Genomic DNA, 26113 nt, shown 5'->3' on the forward strand with positions numbered 1-26113 from the left:
ATCCGTCTATCGTTGAAGAACCAGATAACACAATTTTGCAGACATGTCATATGAGGGCGGTGGACACTCCATGGAATGGGAGAGTCATAGTATGAATAAATAGTTATTATATACATTGCATATATAGAACTTGTGAACATGTAGATTGAGCAGACATTTAACAGAAAAAACATAAAGAAAAGTACTTCTTTGTACTTTGAGGCGCTATGCCTTTTTAGGGCTTTTAATAATAACCACGATTTAATCTTAGCTATAATGGCAAACAAGGAATAATAATGACTTGAAATCCTCTCCTAATCTGTCCAGAACTCTTATTCATTTTACAGCAGGTTTGCAAGTATCAATAATAAATAAAATGACATTGTAGTATAGATAAATGCTTCCTTCCCTCTCCCAAGCCAAACATATCCCTCTCCACTTCCCCCTCCCAGTTTTCCTCCCCCCTTTCCTCCACCCAAGCTTGTCCCTACCTCCCATCCTTGCCCACCCTTACCCACCCAAACCAAGCTTGTCCCAACCACCCAACCACCCATCTTTTCCCACCCTCCCTTCCTCTCAGACACACTTACACCCATCCATCCACCGACTTACTCATCCATTCTCAATGTATTCCTACACAACATATGCATCCACACACCCATTCTCTCCCACACTCCTACACATATTCATACTCACACTCCCATTGATATACACACACACACACACACACACACACACACACACACACACACACCTGGATAGCCTTTAACTTTTCATTACTCTTCTTTGCATCTTCAAGTTGCTCCTTGTCTTTTCCTCTGGGGGAAGCCATAGCTTGTTGGATACGTGGCCCCACATCGCTTTACCACCTGATTGGCTTGCTATTGTATATAACTGGTCACTCACAGTCTCCCAGTTGCTTGGGGATATGTTGATTAATCGATTTTAGAGGCTTGATTTAAACTTTGTTGTGTGGTTTCTACATATAACCACAGTTTTGTCAATACAAAATGGAGCTACTCACAACCTATGTGTCCTATCGGTACGCGCATGAGCCTCCCTCTCCAAAGTTCACACCCCAAAACATACACTATACCTTATGCCAATTAGGAATGAAGGGGATGATTAGATGGCCATGATCGAATGTGGCCAGGTTGGGAATTTACCCATGACACCGGGGTGAACACCCCTACTCTTACAATAAGCGGCATGGGATTTAGAATGACCACAGAGAGTCAGGACAGCTGTTTTAACGACCCATCCGAAAGACGGCACCCTACGCAGGACAATGTTCCCAAATGTAATCAAGGTTTGAAATGATTATGTTTTAGTCATATATTAGATCCGTTTAGGCTTCTTGCAGTAAATTTATTTTGTTAATTTATTATGTTACGGCCACCCGATCATCCGCTCAATAAAAAATTGTCCCGCGGCTGAATCTAGTTGATGATCCCTGCTGTACAGGCTTCCTTCTTTTCACTCTGTCAATTAGGTTAGTATTGTGGAGTAACTACAATGTTGTTGATCCATCCTCAGTTTTCTCCTATCACAGCCGTTAAACTCTGTAACTGTTTTAAAGTCACCACTGGTGTAACACAATTAAAATAACAATACAGAGGCTATATACAGGGGGTACCGGTACCGAGTCAATGTGCAGGGGTACAGGTTACCGAGTCAATGTGCGGGGGTACAGGTTAATTTGTACATGTAGGTAGGGGTAAAGTGATTATGCATAGATAATAAACAGCAGTAGCAGCGGGGGGTCAATGTAAATAGTCTGGGTGGCCATTTGATTAATTGTTCAGCAGTCTTCTGGCTTGGGGGTAGAAATTGTTAAGGAGCCTTTTGGACCTAGACTTTGCGCTCCGGTACCGCTTGCCGTGCGGTAGCAGAGAAAACAGTCTATGACTTGGGTGACTGGAGTCTTTGACCATTTTTTTTGACAATTTGCGCTGTGTTTAGATGCATAGCACGGTTTTCCTTTCATCTTCCTTTCTCTTATTCCCCCGGATTACCTACGTAGCCAGCTGTGTCGGATCAAAGCACTCACCAGGCACACAGACTGAGGACCATTAATGTCTCTCCCAGATATAATATTGTGCTCATCAGGCTCGTCAGCTGTGACATACAGGCCATGCCAAAGCCAATGGATGGTAGATGAAAGGACAGTGGGAGGGGGGTGCAGGAGAGGAGAACCCTCCCTGGGTGTTTAAAGAGGGATGAGTTTATCATCCTTCGCTATGGTCTCTCAGTCAATGCTCTATTCAACCCCTCTACTTTCATTACAGTGTGTGGCTCCTTTACCTCTATTAGACTCCCACATCTCAAAGTGTCATAGGCAGGAGAAGGAAACTGAAGAAAACAGAGGATGATTATTTATCTATGTAGTGAACTTGTTTTATACAGTATTTGTTGCCGTGCAATTATTGAACAATATCCTGGAACTGGCCCAACATAGGGTTAACATTCTTAACCACAACAAACCCTAGCTTAGTTGTTATTCAATGTATTCTTCTTCGTTTTATAGATTATTTGCTATCTGTTAGCTGCTAGCATCCACAACAACACTTCATTGAAAGACATCTGGGGTTGTCATACTGCAAAGATGCACAAGCATTGAAAATGGCATGTTTATGCCTAATAATTTGACAGTTGCTTGAGTTTGCGACTTACCCATAATACTATGGATAATATCCACACAACAACAACAAAAAACAGTGTGATGTTAAGAGACAGTATATGTAGGAAACCTTGTCTGCACACTGTCTCGTTTGCTCTGCCTGCATCATTGCCTTAATGACAAGAGGGGATTCAAAGTAATAAATAAAGACCCTTGAGTGAAAGTGAATGTCTTGAGAGTATGTCAAGTCACAATTACCAAAAGATATGACAGATTGGCATAGTTCGGTCCTCCCACTCATGTCAGAATTGAAACCAATGAAAAGGTAAACAAGATAATTGGAATAAATAATGGTGGAAGGAGCAGAAGGGGAAATAAAAGGAGAACTCGATATAAAGGTTTGTAGACAACTATTACCCACATGCATCTCTACAATGGCAGAGAGAATGTAAGGCTTATATTATTCTAGATGCATCTAAATGCTCTCCATTCATCTTAAGGATTTAAATGAGCTACCAATGTCAGCATAACTCTCTACTCAGACTGGAAATTCAGGGTCGGCAGTATATTTATTTGTTGGAGAAAAGAGAGAGAAAGTAAGAGGTAGAGTGGCCTTCTTGCCAAGTGTGTTTCATCTGACCCTGACCGCTATACTGCCAGCTGAGCAGCTCAGCTCACCTCCATTTATAAGGGTAGTAAGCTGTAATATATGCCATTTAGCAGACGCCTTTATCCAAATCAACTTACAGTCAAACATGCATATATTTTACATTTGGGTGGTCCCAGGAATTTAACCCACTACTCTGGCATTACAAGCACCATACTCAACCAACTGCGCTACAAAGGACCACAAGCTGTGATACCATAGCTAACCAACCCATCATAGCTCTCTCACTCTCATCACCTCAGCCATGGACAAACCTACCGCCGGAACTGCATAGCTCATGTGCCAGACCCGGCCTCCTTTGTATGGAAGGCCCTCACTGTCAAAACTTAATCTGTCAGGCTATTATTCCAGGTAGAACCCTTTTGAGTTCCATGTAGAACCCTTGCCACAGAGGGTTCCACATGGAACCCACAAGAGTTCTACCTGGAACCAAAAAGGGTTTTACCTGGAACCAAAGCCGAAGAACCCTTTTGGAATGCTTTTTTCTAAGTCTAGAGCTATTCCTTCTTAGGAAAGGGTTCTACATGGAACTCAAAAAGGTTCTACCAGTGTCAAACATGCAGTTAACTAAATGGATTCTGAAGAGTCATAGACACCACATACACATTATTCAAAAATCTGCAGATTGGGTTGATTCTTTCTTTGGGGCAGTTATATCTGCCTGATGCAATATTCAGAACTTTTGCACAAGTAAGACAATTTGAATGTACTTGGTTTTCAGCGCAAATCCATTGAGTCCAATTAGTTTTGGACTATGTTTTGGAGTTGAAATGCTTTAGTTGGGCCAATGTCAAAACAATATTATATAGTGCCAAAGCTGAGGTGTCAGCCCTGATAAGCACAGTTGAATAATGTGCATGTGGTGTCGATGACTCTTCAGAATCCATTTAATTCACTGCAGGTTTGACACTGATATGCATGGAGATTGCCTTGCTGCACACCAGCTGACATTGAAAAATCTGCCATTAACCCATAATATACATGAGTGAAGTTCTGATCGGCACTTTAGGTGCTGACAGAATGTAAATTAATGCACATCAATCATGTCAGCTTCTCACTGTTGTTTTTTCCAATATATCTTACTTTAATATTGGTTATTGTATGAACATATCAGTTCTGGGCTTTTATATATTCTAGTATATCTGTAGATCACTCTTCCTTATGTCTTTCTCCCTGAGCACTGAGTCTGATGTCCCAGTAGGGACAGGGAGGTATTAGGGGATTTCCAGAGCAGGGAGAAACATATGGTTGGATGTGTTCTGTTTTGGGCATTATACTGAGCTGCTCCTGTAAGCTGCTTTCATTGTGGCCGGCGCTCAGCTGGAAGAAGCATCAGTGCTCCTCTAATGCGTGGTGTGCCCACAAAGGTGCCCGTCTTGTCTCAGCACAACTGCTGCTGGGCGCACAGGTCTTAGGACGGAGTCGAGCTGGACAGGAACCAAAGCTGGCATTTAGCTAAATAAAATCGGTTTACATACACAATTATTGCACGTACACTATTGGACAATCTGGGCGATTAAATGCAATAAGAATCACTACTGCTCCAAAACACGTTGATAATCTGCTGATTTCATGATGCCTTACACACGTTCAAGGCCCAAATACCAGAGGCAGCAAAACAATCTCACAGCATTATCAAACCTCCCCATGTTTGATTGTAGGGAAGGTGTAGGGAAGGAATTAATATTCATCGATAGTTGCTGTTTACGTACGATTCCCATCAATCCATCTTTTGAACCCTCATTGAAGAGATTTGCAGTCTAAAAATGAAATGCTGATGTCTGACAGTGAGTGTCATTTCTGACAACCAGGCAACTGGCATAAATACCTCCTCTCCCCATAGAAGCTGTTATAGAAAGACAACAGGGAACAGATCCTTTCTGATAAAAGGGCAGAGACAGCGTTCCATCAAGCTTTCCACCTCCTCATTCACCTGCCACTGTCTTCTCTATCATAGTAGTGAAAGCAAGAAGAAGCTGTTATAGATACTCTGCAGATATTGCCCTTCCAACTACAGATTGCAAATGATCAATACTTCCAGATAAAATATACAACTAATTTCTCTCAATATAAAGCTGCCAAAGTATGCACTTCCACCTATTCCTTAACATTCCATTATTCAATATTGATTGTTCCCGCACAATGTCCATTTGTTGGCAATGGACACACACATCAATACAATAGTTTATCCAGGTAATTTCACCCACCTAAACATTGATGAGTTTAGGCCATAAGAATGTTCTTCACTGGATGAGGGAGGGAACATTGCACAACATGCGTACAATGTTACGTTTGGTGAACTGTAAGGCTACCTACAGGAAGTGAAATTTAATTGCAGCCTCTTATGTCAGATCTTGAGCTCTTTTAACAAAAGTCGTCATGTTTCACAAAAAAATACTGATTGAACCTTGAACACAAAAACCCACCTAAACAAGCCTAAATCCTGGGAAAATGATCAGCGCTATGTTTACCAACAACCAAATGAAGCATTAAAAGAAAATGACACCTTCCCTACAATCAAACATTTTAAAAATCCAATAACAATATGTGGAGATATATGTTTTTTATTTTGCATTTCAACATATTTGAGAAGAAATAAGGAATTATTTAAGAAAAGTGCAAGGATGACAATATATTTGGCCATGACTGTCTTTGATGTCAAACGGGGAGAGAGATACACTAATAATAATTATACAGAATAAATTAAGGCAATTTAGCTGACAGAAAAATTAATCCCCCATATTAACGAGAACCTTAGATAAACATAGCAATAGCATGTCAGTATAGACTCAAGATCCAAATGCAAATTATGTTTTTTCTATTGTACTTCAACCAATTAATTAGAATATATCTAGATAATTAGAAAATAGTGGGTGAAAACTAATATGCAAGACAGGCAGACACATCATTAATTGTCTTATATTACCGGTAGTCAAATTAAATCATCAACACTTTTATATAGACTGTGCCTTGTTTCACTTATTTTTCTGGTGTGGGGATGTTTGTTGGTTCAAAGCTGTCTGTTTTCATTTGTTAGATGTGTTAGTGACCCACTGTATCTATGGAGTGGTCTTCCCTACCCTGAACTCAAGATCGATTCTCAGCCTGACTAACCAGAGGTGTGATTCCTGAGGAGTTGTGGTAATTTCTCCTCCTCCATTTATCAGATGACCTCTCCCTGTCTCTAGCTGCTCCTCTGTGGGTCACTGCTCCTCCCAGCCATGCCTGCTCTCACTTCTCTGGCTGTCTGCTCACCTTTGATATCCCCCATCGCCTCACTCCTGTGTTCACAGGCATCAAAGCTTCCAGGTCGTTGCCCAGCTGTGACTGAACCTCTCAGAAGTGGGACCTGGTGCCATGGTCCTGGAGCCACAGGCACTGCAGCCCCTGAGCAGGCCAACCCAAACACCCACGGCCCTCTCTGTCCCTGTACTGTAGCTGAACTGATCTGTGACTCACTGACACTGAAGAACAACAACAGAAAAGTTTATGGAGTAAACAATTCCACCAATATTTTTATGAAGAGGTTCAAAATGGATGTCATTGTGGGAGGGTAATGCTGTATTACCCTGTGAGGAACAACAGGACAAAAACATTTAAATCAGATTCAGAATAAAATATACTTTATTTGTTTACATTCACATCACACACCACCTCCTTAGTCCAATCAAAGGATAATTAATTTGGGTTTTAGATTCTTTTGTTAATCAGTGACTCAGGCGTAGCCACATTGTCAGTGACATTTAAGTTGCAATGTGGAATGACCTTAGCTATAACTAATTAGCGCTTCAAAGTAGTCATAGGATACACTGTGCTTCCGAGGCAAAGGCCTTATTATCATCTTGTTTATTCTCAGTGGGACTTTGCAAATTACTTCTTGTCTTCCTCTTTCACTCCACCTAGATAGCAGTGCCTTCATTGCAAAATTACATGCTCTGTTGCTCAGGCCAACAGACGACCAAGTCACTAATGTATCAGATGCAATCCAATCAAGTTTTATATATATATATATATGATCACAAGGAAACCATCTCAATGAAATGCTGGGTTCACAACAGAGCTGTTGCTGTGTTTATAAGATGTTATTATCACCCTATGTTGCTTGTTAAATTATTTGAAACAGTTCCCAGACCTTTATTCCTCTAGATAATATGCTGTTTATTTCCTCTTCTCTTACCACAATGTATTCTCTTCCCCAGCACAGTGCTGTGAACTCGGCATGGTATCAGCAGTGGAGAAGGCTGAGGTGAGCGCTATGGGTTCCTACAAGCTGTATGTTGGTTTTCCATGGTCTGATTTGAATCCGTCAGCGGGCATCTCCTTCACAGGTGACCAATGGGCCCACGCCCAGGCTCTCCCGCCGGTCCCTATGTCACCTTTCCGCCTGACCGGTCTCTTTAGTAAATATACCGCCAGAGTTGGGCTCTGCCAATATTTTACACAACTGGGTGGTAGATCACCTAGTGCCTTGTTCAATTTATTTTCTTTCTCCGAACAATGGCGATGCAGTGTCTTTGTGATGTGCCCAGTGTGGACATGGACATTATTGATGCTCTGGGCTTTGTGCTTTGTGGGGGGCTTACAGCCCACAAAGTCATAATGCTGTCAGTGGCATTGTCCTTGGTGGGACATTAAGAGTTCATCTGGGATCCAGGATCAGACTCCTGTGACAACAGCCATCCTTTACGGTATATCACACAGGGAGGCAGTGTTAGATATTGGTTACTGGGTCTCTATACATATCACTATTGGAGCTTACAGAATAGTAAAAGATGACAGGAAAAGTCCAGGGTTCTAAAACCTGATCCCCAAAAAGATGAGTTAATATACAGATTGATCTCAAACATGCTCAAATAAAGAGTACAGGGATTCTTCAAGTTCATTTTAATCAATCTCTGTCTTCAATCCATCTTCAGAAACATATCAAATATAGCATTGAAGCTGAGGTTATAGCTAACCAAAGGGGTATTTTGCAAGTTTCCAGCTAGTGGTTCTGCTTCTACTTTGCTTGCCTCTCAGGAGACCTAACTGAAAACCTAGCTATCACTCATTCTACCTGGGAAAACATGTTCATCATTTGATGTATAAATGATTCCTTCTATGAGACAAGGTGTCCACTTTTGACGACAACTTAATATTTTGCTCATGCAAAATAAGTTATTTTCTCTTTGTTTATGTTATTTTCCTCCAAATATCTGTGTGAGAAATATAATGCCCTTACCCCAAAAACAGACACAGTTGATTTAACTCAAATACCAGCTAGTTCCACACAGCAGCTTGTATAACACATGCAGTGGCGATTTTAGCATGTAAATCTGGGTGGGGCAAACTCCCCCATTTAAAAAAAAATACATGCAAGCAAAGCCACTACACAACACAACACAACACTAAACAATACATTCATTGCACTATAACAGTGACAACGGTGCCCAAAAACTGTTAGGGCGTACATAAATCTGTCCCAACAGCAGAGCCTTCTATTCAGCACCATGGAGTGAATCATTACCACCGCTACACCTGGCTATCAACGGAGCCTTGTCTGGCAGCGAAACAGTTCATTCAGCCTCATTTAAAAAACATAGCTGATATGATTTTAAACAAATGTGGTATCTACTGACAATTGAGATGTACAAACTATGGCATAAGGGAATGACAAGCGGATAAGAGACAGTCCGTAATTTAGATTAAGACATTAATGAGCGAACTAGGACGGACGTAGTCAATATAACTATTTGTTCAGCACTTTTGAAATGAACAGTGACAAAATTCAGTACATGGGCCGTTCTTACAGTATTCTCCCTGTACACCAAGTCAGAACCGTAGGATAAGTAAAGGGGGCATATATGCAGACAATGAAAGCTCATACAATATTCAATGATTACATTTCTCTAAAATAGGCTATAGGCTACATGTGCACGACCAAGTCAGAACAGTAGGCTAAGTTATGAGGGGGAAAGGGACCAAATTATTAGGGTGAGGCACATGGGCTACTAACAGCTTACTACACAACATACACTTAGTCCTACTTTCTTAGCTACAGTATACATTTGAAGTCGGAAGTTTACATACACCTTACATTTAAACTCAGTTTTTCACAATTCTTGACATTTAATCCTAGTAAAGATTCCTTGTCTTAGGTCAGTTAGGATCACAACTTTATTTCAAGAATGTGAAATGTCAGAATAATAGTAGAGAGAATGATTTATTTCAGCTTTTATTTCTTTCATCACATTCCCAGTGGGTCAGAAGTTTACATACACTCAATTAGTATTTGGTAGCATTGCCTTTCAATTGTTTAACTTGGGTCAAAAGTTTCGGGTAGCCTTCCACAAGCTTCCCACAATAAGTTGGATGAATTTTGGCCCATTCCTCCTGACAGAGCTGGTGTAACTGAGTCAGGTTTGTAGGCCTCCTTGCTAGCACACACTTTTTCAGTTCTGCCCACAAATGTTCTATAGGATTGAGGTCAGGGCTTTGTGATGGCCACTCCAATACCTTGACTTTGTTGTCCTTAAGCCATTTTGCCACAACTTTGGAAGTATGCTTGGGGTCATTGTCCATTTGGAAGAACCATTTGCGACCAAGCTTTAACTTCCTGACTGATGTCTTGAGATGTTGCTTCAATATATCCACATTATTTTCCTTCCACATGATGCCATCTATTTTGTGAAATGCACCAGTCCCTCCTGCAGCAAAGCACCCCCACAGCATGATGCTGCCACCCCCGTGCTTCACGGTTGGGATGGTGTTCTTCTGCTTGCAAGCAACCCCCTTTTTCCTCCAAACATAACGATGGTCATTATGGCCAAACAGTTCTATTTTTGTTTCCTCAGACCAGAGGACATTTCTCCAAAAAGTACGATCTTTGTCCCCATGTGCAGTTGCAAACTGTAGTCTGGCTTTTTATGGCGGTTTTGGAGCAGTGGCTTCTTCCTTACTGAGCGGCCTTTCAGGTTATGTCGATATAAGACTCGTTTTACTGTGGATATAGATACTTTTGTACCTGTTTCCTCCAGCATCTTCACAAGGTCCTTTGCTGTTGTTCTGGGATTTATTTGCACTTTTCGCACCAAAGTATGTTCATCTCTAGGAGACAGAATGTTTCTCCATCCTGAGCGGTATGATGGCTGCGTGGTCCCATGGTGTTTATACTTGCGTACTATTGTTTGTACAGATGAACGTGGTACCTTCAGGCATTTGGAAATTGCTCCCAAGGATGAACCAGACTTGTGGAGGTCTACAATTTTTTTTCTGAGGTCTTGGCTGATTTATTTTGATTTTCCCATGATGTCAAGCACAGAGGCACTGAGTTTGAAGGTAGGCCTTGAAATACATCCACAGGTACACCTCCAATTGACTCAAATGATGTCAATTAGCCTATCAGAAGCTTCTAAAGCCATGACATCATTTTCTGGAATTTTCAAAGCTGTTTAAAGGCACAGTCAACTTAGTGTATGTAAACTTCTGACCCACTGGAATTGTGATACAGTGAATTATAAGTGAAATAATCTGTCTGTAAACAATTGTTGGAAAAATTGCACAAAGTAGATGTCCTAACCGATTTGCCAAAACTATAGTTTGTTAACAAAAAATGTGTGGATTGGTTGGAAAACAAGTTTTAATGACTCCAACCTAAGTGTATGTAAACTTCCGACTTCAATTGTACATATCTCCCTGGCATATTACGTCATTTATGCAGCAGCATACAATACCTTTTTGGACTCACCTTGTTGTGCTGTGCCCTTCTGACGCGGCGGTCCTTCTTGCTGGCAAATTTTGTCATCAAACTTTGTCATCAAAGTCTGGCATTCTCTGGATTTATGGTTCTTTCAAGAAAACAAAGTCGAATTATGACGTCAGTGATCTTCAGGTCGGAGCTCTAGAAAGAGGCCCGACTAGGAATTCCGAGTTACATGACTGTTCAAAACGTATTTTCCCAGTCGGAGCTCATTCTTTTCAGAGTTCCCAGTTGTCTTGAACTCACTGAAGTCTGAGATTTCCCAGTTCCGAGTTTCCAGTTTTTTTGAACGCGGCAGAAGTCATGCTGGATTGACAGCATGGCCAATGTATTCAAACTTTTCTGGCCCATTGTGTTGCATGTGAATGTTTATCCTTTTAAGCTTGGAAAAGAGACCCTTAAACCAAGACTTGGACCACACACCCACCACACTGAATAGCAGGCTAGTGATTGCTTTGCAACGCTTGCAGTTAGCCACTGATTCCTTCCAAATCACTTATTGTTGAATTTGCGATTTCCAACTTGTTGTGTAATGTTTATGTCCAATGGCCAATGAGCACCGATACGTTTTAAGTATAATTTCTCTTCATATGACAAGGATTGAAAAGGATTTGCCAGTAGATTGTCGACTTGATTCATGATGATGACTGCTTGTCTAGCTTGCTAGCTAAGATTTTGAAAGTATGATGTTGACATGATCAGACCAATCAAAGCTACGGTATAAATAACGTTATTCAATGTCATTTTATCTGTGGCCAATGACCTTGAGCCTTCTTGGATGGGCACTTCTAATGTAAATCTATGACAGCACCCAAGGGGCATGAATTTCCGAGCTCTTGCAGTGACGTAGTGTCCCCATGAGTGACAGAACACTGAGCCAATCACGGCGTAACTAGAGAACCAACCCCTACGCTCCGTATTTTCCACTGGCTGCCCCACCACCAGAGAAAGCACTGAGATAGGCTAAAACACCTACATTTTGGAGCTGCCTTACGCAAGAAAGCAAAAAAGAGACCATGTTTGTATGCGGCTTTGTTAACTCAAATATATATATTTTTTAATTGTTTGCAAACTGATATGTGACACGTATTAATGCCAAAATGACATGCAAAACAGGCAACAACAAAAAATATATAGACTACCAGTCAAAAGCTTGGACACACCTACTCATTCAAGGGGTTTTCTTTCTTTTTACTACTTACATTGTAGAATAATAGTGAAGACATCAAAACTATGAGATAACACATATGGAATCATGTAGTAACCAAAAAAGTGTTAAACAAATCAAAATATATGTTATATTTGAGATTCTTCAAATAGCAACCCTTGATGACAGCTTTGCACACTCTTGGATTTCTCTCAACCAGCTTAATGAGATAGTCACCAGGAATGCATTTCAATTAACAGGTGTGCCTTCTTAAAAGTTAATTTCTTGAATGTCTTTCCTTCTTAATGCGTTTGAGCCAATCAGTTGTGTTGTGACAATGTAGGGGGGTATACAGAAGATAGCCCTATTTGGTAAAAGACCAAGTCCATATTATGGCAAGAACAGCTCAAATAAGCAAAGAGAAATGACAGTCCATCATTACTTTAAGACATGAAGGTCAGTCAATACGGAAAATGTCAAGAACTTTGAACGTTTCTTCAAGTGCAGTCGCAAGAAAGCATCAAGCGCTATGATGAAACTGGCTCTCATGAGGACCACCACAGGAATGCAAGACCCAGAGTTACCTCTGCTACAGAGGATAAGATCATTAGAGTTACCAGCCTCAGAAATTGCATCTAAATAAATGCTTCACAGAGTTCAAGTCACAGACACATCTCAACATCAACTGTTCAGAGGGGACTGTGTGAATCAGGCCTTCATGGTCGAATTGCTGCAAAGAAACCACTACTAAAGGACACCAATAAGAAGGAGAGACCTGCTTGGGCCAAGAAACACAAGCAATGGACATTAGACCGGTGGAAATGTGTCCTTTGATCTGGAGTCCAAATTGGAGATTTTTGGTTCCAACCGCTGTGTCTTTGTGAGATGCGGTGTGGGTGAAAGGATGATCTTTGCATGTGTATTTCCCACCTTCAAGACTGTTGGAAAAGCATTCCAGGTGAAGCTGGTTGAGAGAATGCCAAGAGTGTGCAAAGCTGTCATCAAGGCAAAGGGTGGCTATTTGAAGAATCTCCAATCTCAAATATATTTTGATTTGTTTAATACTGTTTTGGTTACTACATTATTCCATATGTGTTATTTCATAGTTTTTATGTCTTCACTATTATTCTACAATGTAGAAAATAGTAAAAATAAAGAAAAACCCTTGAATGAGTAGGTGTGTCTAAACTTTTGACTGGTACTGTATATATACAGTGGGGAAAAAAAGTATTTAGTCAGCCACCAATTGTGCAAGTTCTACCACTTAAAAAGATGAGAGAGGCCTGTAATTTTCATCATAGGTACACGTCAACCATGACAGACAAAATGAGAATTTATTTCCAGAAAATCACATTGTAGGATTTTTTATGAATTTATTTGAAAATTATGGTGGAAAATAAGTATTTGGTCAACAACAAAAGTTTCTCAATACTTTGTTATATACCCTTTGTTGGCAATGACACAGGTCAAACGTTTTCTGTAAGTCTTCACAAGGTTTTCACACACTGTTGCTGGTATTTTGGCCCATTCCTCCATGCAGATCTCCTCTAGAGCAGTGATGTTTTGGGGCTGTCGCTGGGCAACACGGACATTCAACTCCCTCCAAAGATTTTCTATGGGGTTGAGATCTGGAGACTGGCTAGGCCACTCCAGGACCTTGAAATGCTTCTTTCGAAGCCACTCCTTCGTTGCCCGGGCGGTGTGTTTGGGATCATTGTCATGCTGAAAGACCCAGCCACGTTTCATCTTCAATGCCCTTGCTGATGGAAGGAGGTTTTCACTCAAAATCTCACGATACATGGCCCCATTCATTCTTTCCTTTACACGGATCAGTCGTCCTGGTCCCTTTGCAGAAAAACAGCCCCAAAGCATGATGTTTCCACCCCCATGCTTCACAGTAGGTATGGTGTTCTTTGGATGCAACTCAACATGCTTTGTCCTCCAAACACGACAAGTTGAGTTTTTACCAAAAAGTTCTATTTTGGTTTCATCTGACCATATGACATTCTCCCAATCCTCTTCTGGATCATCCAAATGCACTCTAGCAAACTTCAGACGGGCCTGGACATGTACTGGCTTAAGCAGGGGGACACGTCTAGCACTGCAGGATTTGAGTCCCTGGCGGCGTAGTGTGTTACTGATGGTAGGCTTTGTTACTTTGGTCCCAGCTCTCTGCAGGTCATTCACTAGGTCCCCCCGTGTGGTTCTGGGATTTTTGCTCACCGTTCTTGTGATCATTTTGACCCCACGGGGTGAGATCTTGCGTGGAGCCCCAGATCGAGGGAGATTATCAGTGGTCTTGTATGTCTTCCATTTCCTAATAATTGCTCCCACAGTTGATTTCTTCAAACCAAGCTGCTTACCTATTGCAGATTCAGTCTTCCCAGCCTGGTGCAGATCTACAATTTTGTTTCTGGTGTCCTTTGACAGCTCTTTGGTCTTGGCCATAGTGGAGTTTGGAGTGTGACTGTTTGAGGTTGTGGACAGGTGTCTTTTATACTGATAACAAGTTCAAACAGGTGCCATTAATACAGGTAATGAGTGGAGGACAGAGGTCTGTGAGAGCCAGAAATCTTGCTTGTTTGTAGGTAACTAAATACTTATTTTCCACCATAATTTGCAAACAAATTCATTAAAAATCCTACAATGTGATTTTCTGGAAATTTTTTCCTCAATTTGTCTGTCATAGTTGACGTGTACCTATGATGAAAATTACAGGCCTCTCTTATCTTTTTAAGTGGGAGAACTTGCACAATTGGTGGCTGACTAAATACTTTTTTCCCCCACTGTATATATTTTTTAGCTTAACAGGTGGGGCTCAAAACAGGTGGGGCTCTGCTCCTCCTGCAATGAATGACAGGTCGCCACTGAACACATGTAGCCCAGATACTGTACATATTCCAACACATCTGATGTAAGAGTTACTGTAATCAGTGACAATGGAGTATAGAAGGATTATTGTGGAGACAGTGGTTTTCCAGTGTGGTTTTATCTAGGCCTACTTAGGTATATACTGTACTAAACAGTATTATTTGATATGGACACATCTCTATTATTTGAAAACCCATTTTGCATGTGTATGAACAAATAGCACATATTCAATTTGGTTGACATTATTTCCTTATCCTTGCTTTGAGAGAGAGTGAAGATAAGTGCCACAAGAACCATATGGGAGAAAAGCCTTGTAGCATTTAAAACTGTTGTATAAAATGTCCCTTTTACAAGTCACATGAGTATCCTGTTGAATGTCTGAGTGCGCCCTCTTCTCTCTCCATCTCTCTCCAGCTCCAGCCTTGATGGTCGTTTCATATTCATGCTCAATTTCAGATGTACATAATTGAGGAGCGAGCATGCGTCTTGGGAGAAAGGTCTGCCCATGTACAAAAGACAAATCAATGAATATTACAGGACTTTGAGAGTACACAGGTTCCGGCTGAATACACACAACATCCTGTTCCATCCCACTTTTTGCCGCCTTCTCTCCTGCAGTCATTAAAACATAGCAATTGCATGTGACTGCAGTCACAACCTCACAGTCAACACTACACCTACTACACCTTTCACTATGAGCTGTGAGAGCATATGCATTCAAGTCTCATTTGCCAATATGTGTTATGAGAGATTTGTCTTCAGTGTTGAACAAATCCCCAAAACGTAAGCTAACTTGAGACTACATTAGGGAAGGTGAACAAAGCTTGAATTCAGTGTTGGGCTTCTGACGTTGCATGGAGTAAAGCCGGTCGAAAACTCTAAGAAATGCCAGAATCGTGCTGGGAAGTAAGCAGTACTTTTAGAACTGATAAAGGTGCAGAGTGAAACAGCATCATTAAGATAAGAGGCTGGTGACGCAGATGGGGAGGCAGGGAGGTTAGTGTTGATGGCTACATTGCAGACCACGGAGACACAGATCTGTAGGAGAGCGGGCTATCACCTTATTGTGGGAACCATAACAGCAGCCTCTGCTTACCAGGAAGTGGCATGTTCTAATCGTTGCTCAAATCCCATCTGAAGCAGAGCTTGGATATAGGTGGGGCCGTGGGAGGGCTATGTAGAGGTGTTGCTGGACTGGTGCCATGGTGTGATATGGCTCAAGAGCTTCTTCCTCCTTCATGAGAGTGCTATTTATCCTCTAGTGGATTCAACACCTCTGCTCAGACAAGCACTTTCCAAAGGGGCACTGACTCAACCTCGGCCGGCCGTTCTGATAACAGAGAAGGGCCAAGTTAATGGGGGTCTGTGTCAGCTATTTTAAAATGGGAGCCTGGAAATAAAGGAAACCTCGATATACATGGATGGGATGAGCTGCTCGATCATACACCATTTGTTTAGCAAGCAAGGGGAAGTGGTTTAACGATCCCCACAAAATACAAAATAATATGTTCTAAATGCCTCTTACAGTTATGAGATACCATTGTCCTCTACATTTATTTTCTGTCCTCTGATACAGAGTAAATAATGCTTTTGCTGAGGGCAATTTACCAAGAGTGAATTGAAATGCCATGGTACCCAATTATTTTGTCACAAAACATCTCAAAAATTGGGCGAGTAACGGTTGACTCTCCAGAAGCCGATGAATGCTTATTGTGCTAGCAGTGGATTTTCTAAGAGGCCCTTCCTTCTAAGACACAGGCCACTGAGGATCAGCGTAGAGCCCCATAAATAAAGCTCATCACTTTCTTCAGCTCATTACCCTGTCATCCCAAATAAGGAGCTCTCATTTCCCCTCAATGATAAACTAATACCGGAGCGGGGAGAGGGGGCTACCGGGAAGACGTATGGCAAAGCAATTAGTTAGCCTCAGATTTACAACACATCCTCTCCAATGTATGTATAAAAAGGCAATGCCAACAAAGGGCCTTGGCCCTGCATTTTAATATTTTAGACGTTTAATGGTAAGACATTACCGTCCAGGGATGAAAACCCTCTCAATTTTTTGTCAACAGTCTATAAAATGTGGAATCATGTTCCATTTAGCTAAACAACCTATAAATCTTCAGCAGCAGCCCCCATTAGTCCACTCCTACATTCTACAGCAACCTGTTATCGTAGTGTACCAAGGTTATGCTGCATGAGACTAGAGTATGTGGCTGTGTACTGAAACATCTGTTAGGTTAGGATCCTCACTACATCCTTATACAATAGAACGTTTATTTTTATTTTTTTAACTGGCATAGTTCTTAAAAGCATTGGTCATTGTGAGATGCCCTTGATACTGTTTTGTGAATTTTTATTGTCACATTTTCTTTTCAGTATCTGAAAATGGCAATTATGGATACCATTTTTATGTCTCTGCGTGCAGTATGAAGAAAGTTCGAGGTAGTTTCGCAACCCAATGTTGAGTAGCATTAGTGCAATGACTGGAAGTCTAAAGGTACACTAGCGTATGTTACTGAACTATCCACAAGTTCATCTGACTCTGGGTACAGTATGTAGAAACGGCTTAATTGACAGAATCTCACAGTATCCCTTTAAGCAATTGATGTAAATAAAGCATCAACTACACAATTGCAATATTTTCATGGGGAAACACAATGCATCCTACTATATTTATTGTTAGTATGAGAGTGTGAATTTGTACCAAAAAAACATGAGGTGAATAACTACTTTGAGCCTTTCTGGCCCAGATCCAAGCATGTGTGTTCTCTTATGAGAGTGATGTCAGATTGAAAGCTTCAGAAAAGCATCAGTTGGCTCTACCATCCCAACATTAAAGGCCACCTTGTGCCTAAAACATGCAGGGAAATCTTGCTCTTCATCCTTTGACATGACGCGGCTTCAATTATAATGAATAAACAGCTGCTACCGTGTGTTTCTTTAAAATTGCTTAATACCTTTAAGGCCTTCTAAATCATATGTTCTTCATTGCCTCCAAATCTTTTTAATATGTCGTACAAAGTTTATAGTTTTTGAAGCTTCGGGATTTGTGGACAGGATGGTCATTGGGACACTGTGCGTCCAACTCAATGCTTCTTCACAAATATTTTGTACCGCCTTCATCATTCTAGTTATCAGCAGTTTTCAATGCCTGATGAAATATGGATGTGTGTTCCTATAGGGCCATTAAAAGAAAACATTATGTGTGCATGTCCTTTTATAGGACTGGACCCTTGCCTTTAGCCTGTCGTGATTGAAGTGCAACAAGTGACTTAAGGCTAAGATTGGCATTGCTCCTCTCCACTAAAGCATCTGTGAAGATAGCCAAGTAGAGGCTACTGCATGTGAATTGTCACTCTCTGTGACAACACTGAAAACAGATTAAATATTAAATACAAAATGGCCTGAAACATTCTTCCCTTGGTCCATAGGGGATTGTCACTATTTCATTATATATCTAAAAAAGATAAAGTGCCACTTCTAAATCATTGCACAATGTATAACAAGCTCCTTTGCTCATCCAAAGACCTGTCACGTCAGCAGTCCAGGCAAGGGGAAAGTCGACATTAAGCTTTTAAGATTGTTTTGTTATTTTCCTCCCCTGTAGAACTAACAAGGTGACATAAAATGATATACATTATTCAGCCAGATGTACTTAGTTTAATGGAATAAAGTGAAAGTGTCTTCTTTTTCCCCACTTGTTCCCTCTTTACCCCATGTAAAAGCCAACCATATGATGCAGTCACAGGGACTCCAACAAGTGTGACATTCACAAAAGAGAGGTTCCAAAGAATGTCAGCTACACATTTCCCCCTTTCTGCCAGAATCAGCACATTCATAAGTCCATTAGAGTTGCCTTTAAAAAGTAAAGAACTGAACTTTGCTGATGGAACACAACTTTGTGCTTTATCTCCATCAGTAATGGGGCCATGGGTTCAGTCAATGGATTATATTTTAAAACTTCAAAATATAATCCACTGGAAAGATAGTATCATCACTTGGACATCAAAATTCTTAATCTACTACTTTAAGACTGACTATACAATACAGTTGGATAACGTGTTTATAAGGAGGAAAGCACTGTTCTCTATGCACAGTATTTCTGATGATGTGTCTATGCTGTATCAGCATTAAAGATTGGTCATCTAATTCAATGCCTGTTACAGAATCTAACCACCACAGGTGAGATCCTGTATCATTTAACAGCCTCACCTCATTATGTACGAGGCTAATTGTGTTGAATTGTACAGTATACTTGATGATACTTCAGGGGATTTGTTTAATTTATATTATTCCCTTTGCTATTTACATTTTAGTCATTTAGCAGACACTCTTATCCAGAGCGACTTACAGGAGCAATTAGGGTTAAGTGCCTTGCTCAATGGCACATCGACAGATTTTTCAGCTAGTCGGCTCGGGGATTAGAACCAGCGACCTTTCGGTTACTGGCACAACGCTCTTAACCACTAAGCTACCTGCCGCCCCTACGCCCCTACGCCCCTACCTGCCGCCCCTGCCGCCCCTATTGCAAGGTTTATTTTGTTAGGTTAATATTTAATGGCTGTGTGTGATAATAAGCTAAATTCCCACTGAGCTAAAGATTCTGTGGTGACGGACTATTATGGCTTCATGAAGTGTGTGTTTCTGTAACCAAGGCTGAATACTTTACAGATAGATAACCTTGGTTAGCTACTGTTTGTGTGAGATGTGTTGTTTATTAGTATAGTTCTGGGATCTTAATATCCTACTATCACCCATAATGCCCCTAAATGCAGATGAATACATTTTATGCAGTCTTCATCAATCATACATCACAGTAATATGTTACATAAGCTTGAAGGGCAAGATTTGAGTACTTTATTAAATTCTACATTTACATTTTAGTCATTTATCAGACGCTCTTATCCAGAGCGACTTACAGTTTTTAGTGAGAGCATACATTTTTCATACTGGCCCCCCGTGGGAAACGAACCCACAACCCTGGCGTTGCAAGCGCCATGCTCTACCAACTGAGCTACAGGAGGCCCTATCATCCTCACTAATGAACAGGGTATAAATCCGGGAGATTAATATCTCCAAATCCTGTTTTCACCAGTTGTTGTTCTTGGTAGTCAAGACATGCCCATCCACCTCCAGGGACAACACCATACAGACATTCAGGATTCCCAGACTGGCAGTCCAGTGGTCCTCCTTTAATGTTGCAGGGCTCCCCATTAGCGTTTATATTGTAAAGACATGTATTCAAAGACATTCATTGAAATTCATGTTATTTATTTATTTTGTTTACTCATTTCCTGCGATCCTTACCAAATAGTGTAATCTCTACTATTTTCCTCCCAGTGGGACACCAATGATAATGATTTCCTAGATAAGTATGCAAATTGACAATACAGGCAATTGACAGTACAGTTTTTATGGGCACACCATTATTATTATTATTATTATTATTATTATTATTTTATTTATTTTGATTAACTCTGTGGTCTGTGGATGAACCCCAAATTACATATTTGTTAAACAAACACTTTGGAGTGAACTTGACGAGGAAACTGAAGTCCAATACAAATCCCGTATTTAAATGACATTGATCACAAAAGTATACCAGAGGATCCATACATTTTGTTTAATCTAATCTCTTTCTGTCAAGGGTAGATTAAATACACCCCTTAACTCATTCATTAGTAGCAGACAGCTGCTCTAACTCCACACACATACACACACACACACACACACACACACACACACACACACACACACACACACACACACACACCCACACCCACACACACACACACACACACACACACACACACACACACACACACACACACACACACACATACACAAAAAAGAGAGAGGGCAAGAAACCAGAGTATGCATGGGGACAGATAACGGTTCATAGCCCCTGTGGCCTCCCTCTTTCCCCCAGCTGTACAGGCCTAATCACCTCGAGAACAGAGCACCCTTCACACTCTTATCAGAGGAGATCAGAAATTCCAGGTGAGGCATTATAAGTTCCGTTAGAGATTCGGAGCGCTGTGGCTCATTCCAATTATCACTTTATTTATCCAGCTTGGCTGTCATTGTCAGATTTTGACTCCTTTATTAGCCTGGTATTAACAGGTGGAGGGATTCACATCACTACTCACTTTTCTAACAATTTAATTCCAACTTTCTATATAGTGAATTCACCTCTGCTTGTGTTGATTTTCCATCTATTGAAGGAAATGGAAAAGTTCCTCACAGCACAGCTATTTTGCTGTGGAGAAATAGGTCAATGTAATATACTTTAGTGACATATAGGTAGACTACAGTTTGAGTATCTAGTGGCGCATGTTTAGCGGTTCACACGCGTCTCTGTGTATTCAATAGAAGCACACCATGAGAAATTCATGTTGTGTGTGTATCTGTGTCTTTCAGTATTGATAAGTGTGTGTGTGTGTTTGTGTGTGTGTGTGTGCGTGTGCGTGTGCGTGTGTGTGTGTGTGTGTGTGTGTGTGTGTGTGTGTGTGTGTGTGTGTATGCCCATGTGTTGAAGGCATAGGGAGAAGGGAGCTATTGGAGTGTGACGGCCTTCCAATCAGGCAGGGCGACATGCAGGGCCTGTCGACAGGTCATCTCTATGGAAGGCTCGGTGGGAAGGCCAACACCTCTGATTTGGGCTGTCAGAGGAGGGAAGGGCAAAACAGCCCTGAGAAAAGAAATTGTAAGAATCCATAATTTCAGGACTGGTTGTATCCATTAAACCAAAAATTGGATGTTACAGCTTGTATGACTTGTTTAGTGAATGCTGACAAAAAATAAATAGGAAAGAAAAACACAAATGGCCTTTGATTTTTGCTTAACCTCCCCTAGCCTTGGTGGAGGTTTGAGATAAATTTAGTATTAGATGTTAGACCTATGTGTGGCTTAGCCACCTAAAGGCACACTTCATTTTGTGTCACATTCTAATTGGTAAACAGTATAGTGGGATATTGATCAGGCTTAACTGCCTTCATTTATTACGTTGATTTGTAACTCAGGCGATCTGTGCTGCTCTATGACCGGAAGGAAATCTATTGAAAATACCCCCTCTGACAGGACAACAAATGTGTGTTACGTTTTGGTAATTGCCTCCTTATTGATAAATGAAAGAGAAGTAGTTTAGTCCAGGCAATACCTGCCAACATATGAACCCTTGCAACGAAAAACCATATACATGTGTGTGTGTTTAGAAAAATTATAATATTATCAAATATATATATTTCACATTTGGAATGTGTATACCACATCAATAGGGTAATTTTTTAAAGAGCATGCCATCACACTTCACAATTATACTTGCTAGTTTTTGATTTCATACTTATTTTCTATACTTTCTTATAAATATTCATGAAGTCTATAAAACATTTTTCTAAACGCACATATGGTTCTCCGTCTGTAGGATTCATACAGTATGTTCTCTGATTCTATTCAACACTACAGTTATGGCTCATTGTTTATTAGATAGACGCTCAAAAGAAAACTGTCAGAACGGTTATCTGAGATCCATATAACCTCTAGTTCTCAGAAATACAACATTCTTCACATTTCCAGTAATACTGAAGTGTTATTTTTACAACTGCATTAGTACACAAAACTGTACAGATGTGTTACGTCTTTATTCATTGTGCTATTCCTTTACCCAACAAAACCTTGTCCTTAAAGTGTGCTGTCCAACCATTATGAAGAAAAGGCTCAGAGCAGGTGCAGGTTTGTGTTTCAATACCCTTTCAGAGGCGACAGAAAGGCGGGGGGGTAGGACTATGGTGAGTGACTAGCAGGCTATAGATCACTCTGACACATTCAGATACGGAGCCTAGCCTGCTAGCTTCATAAAAAATGATGTTACCTTTCAATTACACCCGGCCCAAAATGATTTATGTTTTTAAGTTTTAATTTCAATTAACCAACCTGTTTAGCCAATGTCCTGTTGTATACTCAAGTTAACAGCCAGGGAGAAAGACTCAATTACAGCTTACAACATGTTGATTTGGTATACAAAAAATTGGCTAATTCATTCTTGTCTGGACACATTTCTCGCTCGCTCTAACTTACAGCTCATCCAAAAATCTACTTACAATGTCCACTGGGCATTGCAGGTTCATGCCACCCACAAATCATTATCTTTTGGAATAGAGGTTTTTATTTAAACACTTTATTTGTTGAAAAGAGAGAGGAACATAATGAGTGAAATAAAAAATGAAATTGTCTTCCTATGGGACAGGTGTTTATTAGAGAGAATGATTAGTAAGCAATTGAGTTGTCTGATGGGGACTTGCAACATGCAAGATCCTCTGCACGTTGTGGAGAGTGAAATTGTTTTTCTCTTTTATGTGGAACCACAATTTCACAGCACATCTATAAAGGAGATGAGGGTTACTGGCCTTCAGGTACACTACACTGACCTCAGCAGACCAATCCAAGCCTAGATTAAATGCTTATGAAGGGGGATTCAGAGCTACGTGTAATCCAATAAGATAGTGATTGCTTTTGAATACACAAGGAACTGATGAGTACAGGTATTCCCCAAGAGTATCAAATAATGCTGAGCCAATAGTGAGGTGCATATTGTAATCCAAAAGGCTCTCAGCCAAGGAGGTGATTTTATTGAGTAGGTACCAATGGGAGTTACGTAATCGACTGAATTCAGCTTTTCACTTTCAGTAGGAAAAGGAAACATGGATGAAATTATAGATTTACCTCCTGTAATTGTGTCCCACTCATTTACACACACTACTTCCCTTGAAATATGACAGGTATGTAGTCATATTTAAATACAACTGTATACTACTGGAATAAACTTAACAGAAGTGTGTGTTTACGTACTGTAGGTGACTGAAACAGTTACAACAGACGTATTCAACACATGATCAATCATCTCTCCCAGCAGGTGACAGTGATGAAGTCCACCAAGCCATGCATCTCACGATAGCCATCAGGAGAACCAAGGCACTGGATTTAAGGTTTTAAGGAATAACACATTTAAATGATAACAACCAGAGGAGATGGGGTGTGTTGATGATTATACAACGGGTGGGTTTAATCCTGGATGCTGATTGGTTAAAACCGCATCTCAGCCGGTGTCTATTCCACAAGTTACCACCGGCTAAAGCTATGACGTTGAAATGCCTATTTACTCTGTTCCATCTCACTGCACAAACTACTGTCTCATCAGCCCAGCCAGGCAATTTATAAACGTAATCTCCATTATAAAAAGCATCTAGACATTATCTCCCATTTCTTTGAGACTAGCATTTGGTTTTCAACAGCGGAGATTTATATAAACCTTGCTGTCTGTCTCTCCGACATTTGCAACATTGTTTCAATATTGAAATTCGATCTCCAGCTGTTCCATAGTAATGAACGTGTCGGGAATCGGGATGAGACAGACAGGCAGGCAGCTTTTCTCAGCCAGTCAAAATCATGAATCAGCTGGCATTATTTTTATGGATATATACAAAGAACTGTCGATAGAAAACAGGTAAAACTAAACGAAGTGCAGCTAGTTTGCAGTCTTTCCAGCTTCAGTTTGAAGTGATTGTGTTAGCTGTGTTGTTGGCTAGCTCCTCTGAACAACAGTGTCCTGACAAGAAAGCACATTTTCTATGCCAGGCAAAATCGAGCATCATTAGCTCATTGTTATGGATGTATCCAAATAAATGTCACTAGAAAACAGCTTAAAGAGACGCAAATGCTGTTATTCTGCATGCACTGTTTGACGTGAATTTAAGTTAGTCGTAGTTGTCTAGCTAGCAAGCAAGAGATAAGAATGTTGCCAGCCAGTATGGAAATGGAACATTTAGAATGAACAACTGGGTCGCATCCATAGATACAGAACAAAAAGACTTAACGATTGGGTCGCTTCTCTGGAAACCAAATCGATAGAGTGAACGACCAGCCGGCTTGGGTAGCAACCTTAGATTTGTGTCGGGACTATATCTCTTGGAAGGATGAAATAGTATGAATACATTCATCAAAATAACGTTTTTTTATGAAACTATGTCACTCATTATTTGAATATGTTGGTAACCCGTTGTATGAAAGTGATAATCCCCTCGAAGCCAGTGTTTTGAGAATATATTGGCACGGTTTGCCGGCCCTCTACTTCATCTCGGGCCTAATAACACCCGTGCCAATATATCCTCCAAACACCGGCTTCTCGGGCATTATCACTTAAGTAGCACATGCAACCACAGAGAGAGAGAGAGAGGTACCCAAATACCGAAAAATGCCTGTCGTCCTATTTCAGTTTTGCGGATTGCGCAGGCACATGATGAAATGCCATAAAAAGGAGAGTGGGAAAAATAGGTCAGACACATTGAGCTCTTGGCTTCATTCGCCAACATGTCATCACCTAAGGAGGAAAATGAAGAAAAATTGCCCTAACCAAACACATGCTTCAGGATTAAAATTGTTTCAGGGCCTATTCTGGCTGTATCCTGTTTTCAAACCATCTGCGGCTGCGCTTCATAGCATCCTCCTCCAAGCTCAAGATGTAAATACAACTGTTAGAGATTGTAGTCATACGGGACATTTATCACATTTTAGTCATTTATCAAATGCTCTTATCCAGAGCGAATTACAGTAGTGAGTGCTTACATTTTCAAACTTATTTTCCCCGTACTGGCCCCTTGTGGGAAACAAACTCACAACCCTGGCATTGCAAGCGCCTTTCTCTACCAACTGAGCCACACAGGACCCATGATTTATGAATCATGGAGAAGGGTAGGTAGGGGGCTAAAGGACTGTTCTGCATTACATCTGAGGGATTGTGAGTCATGAGATCAGAACGTAAGAGAGCTGCTTTGTTCCTACAGCTTCTCTCGCCTCTCGCTACCTACACAAATAAATGAGGTGGCAATTCAGACAAATCCATCTGCTGTCTGTGACTCAGGTCAGACCCAAAGCACACACTGCTTGGATTAAACACACATGCACACACACAAAACACACAGACACAGAAACAGATAAGGGAACAAACATGAGAACACGCCACAGGCATTCATGTTATAAAATGCAAATGAAGACACACACTACATATGCAACAAACAAAAAAAAGAAGAAGGA

This window comes from Coregonus clupeaformis, chromosome 15 (assembly GCF_020615455.1).
Source record: "Coregonus clupeaformis isolate EN_2021a chromosome 15, ASM2061545v1, whole genome shotgun sequence".
In the NCBI taxonomy this organism is placed as follows: domain Eukaryota; kingdom Metazoa; phylum Chordata; class Actinopteri; order Salmoniformes; family Salmonidae; genus Coregonus; species Coregonus clupeaformis.